At 69.6% G+C, this 5,000-nt stretch overlaps 1 non-coding gene across 1 annotated transcript; it reads right to left on the bottom strand.

Annotated features, from left to right (window-relative positions):
- Positions 1 to 2,309: 2,309 nt before the first annotated feature.
- On the bottom strand, positions 2,310 to 2,428 carry LOC135889862 (5S ribosomal RNA). Its single transcript, XR_010562179.1, has one exon. It is a non-coding gene; the product is annotated as a 5S ribosomal RNA (ribosomal RNA).
- Positions 2,429 to 5,000: the final 2,572 nt, after the last annotated feature.

Genomic DNA, 5,000 nt, shown 5'->3' with positions numbered 1-5,000 from the left:
GAAAGCTTAATAGTCGTCCCCCAGACAGTGTGGGTGGGTGGGGGGGGGGGAGGCTTAACAGTCTTCCCCCAGGCTGAGCGGGAGGCTTCGCAGTCGTCCCCCGGGCAGTCCGGGGGAGGCTTAATAGTCGTCCCCCGGGCGCTCCGGGGGGGAAAGCTTAACAGTCGTCCCCCAGACAGTGTGGGTGGGTGGGTGGGGGGGGAGGCTTAACAGTCTTCCCCCAGGCAAAGCGGGAGGCTTCGCAGTCATCCCCCGGGCAGTCCGGGGGAGGCTTAATAGTCGTCCCCCGGGCGCTCCGGAGGGGAAAGCTTAATAGTCGTCCCCCAGACAGGGTGGGTGGGGGGGAGGCTTAACAGTCTTCCCCCAGGCTGAGCGGGAGGCTTCGCAGTCGTCCGCCGGGCAGTCCGGGGGAAGGCTTAATAGTCGTCCCCCGGGCGCTCCGGCGGGGGGGAAGCTTAATAGTCGTCCCCCAGACAGGGTGGGTGGGGGGGAGGCTTAACAGTCTTCCCCCAGGCTGGGCGGGGGGGAGGCTTAATAGTCATCCCCCAGACAGTGTGGGTGGGTGGGGCAGGGGGGGGAGAGGCTTAGCAGTCTTCCCCTAGACTGGCCGGGGGTGGGGGCTTAGCAGTCGTCTCCAGGGTGGTCCGGGGGTGGGGGGAGGCCTCAGAGTCGCCCCTCGGAGAGTCGGGGCGGCGGCGGTGGTGGGTGTCAGGCTTTACAGCCAGCCTCCGGAGGGTGAGCGTCCTCGGACGCGATGCAGCCGCCGCAGAGAGGCAGCCTCCGAGGCTGGGAGCGGAGCACCGAGGCTGGGGAGAGGGGAGCAGGAGCCCGGGGGTGGGGGTGGGGGTGGGGGGCCTTCAGGACAACCGGTCAAGCCCCGGGAAGCGGCTGTAAAATTTTCAAAGTCCCCACCGGGACAACAGGTCACGCCCCGGGAAAAGGCTGGAAAATTTCCTAAGTCCCCGCTCGGCCACCAGGTCCACCCAGGTCTAGCAATGGGGTTGACCTGCCTGATGGCCGGTTAGTATCAACGTAGTCTCACACAGGAGGGCAGCTCTCAGGCCGGCCGGCTGCGGCTGACTCTGGGGCGGTGCCCGGTGCCCGGCAGCGAGGCGCGGGGGGGGTGGGGGGGTGAGGGGGGGGGGAGCGACACGGGGCTTACCGGCCCCGGGGCCGGGGGCGCCTCCTGCGGCTTTGGGGGCCGCGGGTCCTCCGTGGCATCCAGGCCAGGCCTCTCCTGCCTGGCCGCGGGGGGATTCGGGGGCGGTCCCGCGGGCCGGCGGCCGGGCGCAGGGGGGGGGGCCCGAGCGAGTCCGCCCCGGGCCCGGGGTCTCCCCCTGCGGCTCAGGGGGGGCGTGGGTCCTCGGGGGAGGAAGCCCGGGGGGAGCTGCAGACCCGCCGTGGGGCCCTCCAGGCCAGGCCTCGCCTGGGTGGCCGCGGGGGGATTCGGGTCGGGCCCGCGGGCCGGCGGCCGGGCGCAGCGGGGCCGGGAGGGTCCGGGCCAGTCCGCCGCATGCCCGGGGTCTCCCCCAGCGGCTTCGGTGGCCGTGGGTCCCCGGTGGGGCAAGCGGCGGGGAGCCTGACACCCGCCGTGGGGCCCTCCAGGCCAGGCCTCGCCTGGGTGGCCGGGGGGGGATTCGGGGCGGTCCCGCGGGCCGGCGGCCGGGCGCAGGGGGGCCGGGAGGGGCCGGGCCAGTCCGCCCCATGCCCGGGGTCTCCCCCAGCGGCTTCGGTGGCCGTGGGTCCCCGGTGGGGCAAGCGGCGGGGAGCCTGACACCCGCCGTGGGGCCCTCCAGGCCAGGCCTCGCCTGGGTGGCCGCGGGGGGATTCGGGGCGGTCCCGCGGGCCGGCGGCCGGGCGCAGGGGGGCCGGGAGGGGCCGCGCCAGTCCGCCCCATGCCCGGGGTCTCCCCCCAGCGGCTTCGGTGGCCGTGGGTCCCCGGTGGGGCAAGCGGCGGGGAGCCTGACACCCGCCGTGGGGCCCTCCAGGCCAGGCCTCGCCTGGGTGGCCGCGGGGGGATTCGGGGCGGTCCCGCGGGCCGGCGGCCGGGCGCAGGGGGGCCGGGAGGGGCCGGGCCAGTCCGCCCCATGCCCGGGGTCTCCCCCAGCGGCTTCGGTGGCCGGGGGTCCTCCGCGGAGGAAGCCGGGTGGGTGTTGGGGGGAGCCGGACCCCAGGCGCCCCGACCCGTGACCTGCGGCCGCGACCTCCGACTCGGCAGGAGCGACGAGGGGCTTTCTGGCCCGCCCCCCCCCCCCCTTCTCCTTCCTCCCCAGAAAAAGGAGAGAGAGCTGGCTCGGACCGGGAAAAGCTGCCTACGGCACCTGGGATTCCCAGGCGGTCACCCATCCAAGTACTAGCCAGGCCCGGGACGGTTTACCTTCCGAGATCGGACGGGATCGGGGGCGTTCGGTCCGGTATGGCCGTAGGCACCCGGCTCCGCGCCTCCTCGCCCGCTTTCCCCTGCCGGCGCCCGGGCCTGCCGCACGGCGAGCCCCGGTCGGACTGCCCCGTGCGGCAGGGCCCCCGTCTCTCGCGGGCCCGATCCTTTTTTTTCCTTTTCAAGCTCCGGGGCCCGGGCTGGCCCGTCAGAGCCCCTTCCCCTCCCCCCCCCCCTCCCTCCGGCGTCGGGAAAAATATTTTCCCGGACTTCCAGCGGGCCCGATCCTGTCAGCCGGGGGTGGGGGGGGGGGGCAGTCCCTCGCTGCGGCCAGGGAGGGTGAGCCCGGGGCGGCTTGCCTGGCGGCCGGGTCCCGGCAGGCCCGATCCATTCCCCCCCTCCCCGTCCCCCGTCCCCCAGCGGTTCCAGCGGTTCCCCGCCCCGCCCCCGCGCCTGGTTCGCACCCTGTTCCTTCGGGCCGAGGAAGGCGTACCCCGGGGGGAACCGTCCGAGTCCCCTCCCGGGCACCAGGTCAACCCGTGGAATCGAACGGGGTTCACCTGGCTGGCCGGTATGCTTTCCGGCCACCGGGTCAACCCATAGGTTTTAACTGGTATACCTGGTGGCCGCTTTGCCAGGTCAACCCGGTTCTCCCTCCTTCCCTGGGCGCCCCCTCCTCGGAGGCGTCGGGTTAAACTTTTTCCAGACTTCCAGGGGCCCGATCCAGTCAGCCGGGAGGCAGTCCCTCGCTGCGGCCGGGGACGGTGAACCCAGGTCGGCCTGCCTGGCGGCCGGGTCCCTGTCTCTCGTGGGCCCGATCCTTCTTTTCCTTTTCGAGCAGGGGGGGCCCGGCCCGCCCCGGTAGCGCTCCTCGGAGGCGTCGGGCAATTCCCCCCCCCCCCCCCGCACCCCACCCAGACTTCCAGGGGCCCGATCCTGACGGCCGGGAGGCAGTCCCTCGCTGCGTCCGGGGACGGTGAGATGCTCGGCCACCAGGTCAACCCGGAGGAAGCGGGCTGAAATTTTTTTTTCCAAGTCCGAAAGATTGTCCAAGTCCCCGCTCGGCCACCAGGTCAACCCGGAGGAAGCGGGCTGACAATTTTTTCCAAGCCCGAAAAATTTTTCCAAGTCCGAAAGATTGTCCAAGTCCCCGCTCGGCCACCAGGTCAACCCGGAGGAAGCGGGCTGACAATTTTTTCCAAGCCCGAAAAATTTTTCCAAGTCCGAAAGATTGTCCAAGTCCCCGCTCGGCCACCAGGTCAACCCGGAGGAAGCGGGCTGACAATTTTTTCCAAGCCCGAAAAATTTTTCCAAGTCCGAAAGATTGTCCAAGTCCCCGCTCGGCCACCAGGTCAACCCGGAGGAAGCGGGCTGACAATTTTTTCCAAGCCCGAAAAATTTTTCCAAGTCCGAAAGATTGTCAAAGTCCCCGCTCGGCCACCAGGTCAACCCGGAGGAAGCGGGCTGACAATTTTTTTCCAAGCCCGAAAAATTTTTCCAAGTCCGAAAGATTGTCCAAGTCCCCGCTCGGCCACCAGGTCAACCCGGAGGAAGCGGGCTGACAATTTTTTCCAAGCCCGAAAAATTTTTCCAAGTCCGAAAGATTGTCAAAGTCCCCGCTCGGCCACCAGGTCAACCCGGAGGAAGCGGGCTGACATTTTTTTTTTTTTCCAAGCCCCGAAAATTTTTTCCAAGTCCGAAAAATTGTCCAAAGTCCCCGCTCGGCCACCAGGTCAACCCCATTGGAGCGAATGGGTTGACCTGATGGCCGGTCGTCTCGCGGATGTCCGGAAGGGGTCGCCACACGCCGCTTCGGCCGACCGAGAGAACCACGAGGTCGGACGCGATTCCAGGTTCGTACCACTGAAGGGGGGGGGTTTGGCTTTTTCGACCTGTCTTTTAAGAACTGTGTGCGGAGATTTCTGAGGACAGGTTTTTCAGAGCCTGTGAGAACCGGAGCTCAGCCTAGGGGATCAATCCGAGTATTGTTGTACCCCGACCTTGCCAGGGGGGGGAAACGGGCACGTTTGACAGCGGAGGGCACCCGGCCCTCCTCCGAGACGGCCTGCTTTTCCCGGCTCTTAGCTCATGGGCCCCGCAGCGGCCGGGACCTGAGCTCCGACTGTCGGCGCCCCCCGGAGGGAGGGGGGGCCCGCTCCTCTCGCGCCCTCTGATCGATGTGGCGCTGACGTTCGCGACGGGAAGGGCCCTTCGCGGGCCGGCACCCCAACCGCGGGGCCGTCCGGTGTTCAGGCGGATCGGGACCCTCTTCCTTTTCGCGTGCACGGATCCAGGGACCGATGGGGACTGCCCTCCTCGGGGCGGCCCGGGCACGTGCCCGGCCCTTCGTGCGTGGGGCCGTCTGGCCGAGATCTCCGCCGTGTGAGGTCGAGCGGTTCCGGCAGACCACCCAGGGGTCCGAAAAAAAAACCCAGGGAGCCGCGAGGCTCAGCAGGGCCAAACAAGGTCGCGAGAGCGAGCAGGGGCGCGCTGCGGTCCCCCCCACCGCACCCGATAGGACCACACCACGCGGCGCGGGCCGCGGGAGGTGAGGTGGCCCTCGGCGTCGGTGGGACCCTCGTACCGCCCTCTCGCTGGAGCCCCAGTAACCCCTGCTGCCCTC

This window comes from Emys orbicularis, chromosome 15 (genome assembly GCF_028017835.1).
Source record: "Emys orbicularis isolate rEmyOrb1 chromosome 15, rEmyOrb1.hap1, whole genome shotgun sequence".
Classification (NCBI taxonomy): Eukaryota; Metazoa; Chordata; order Testudines; family Emydidae; genus Emys; species Emys orbicularis.
This window is presented reverse-complemented; position numbering and strand designations above follow the sequence as displayed.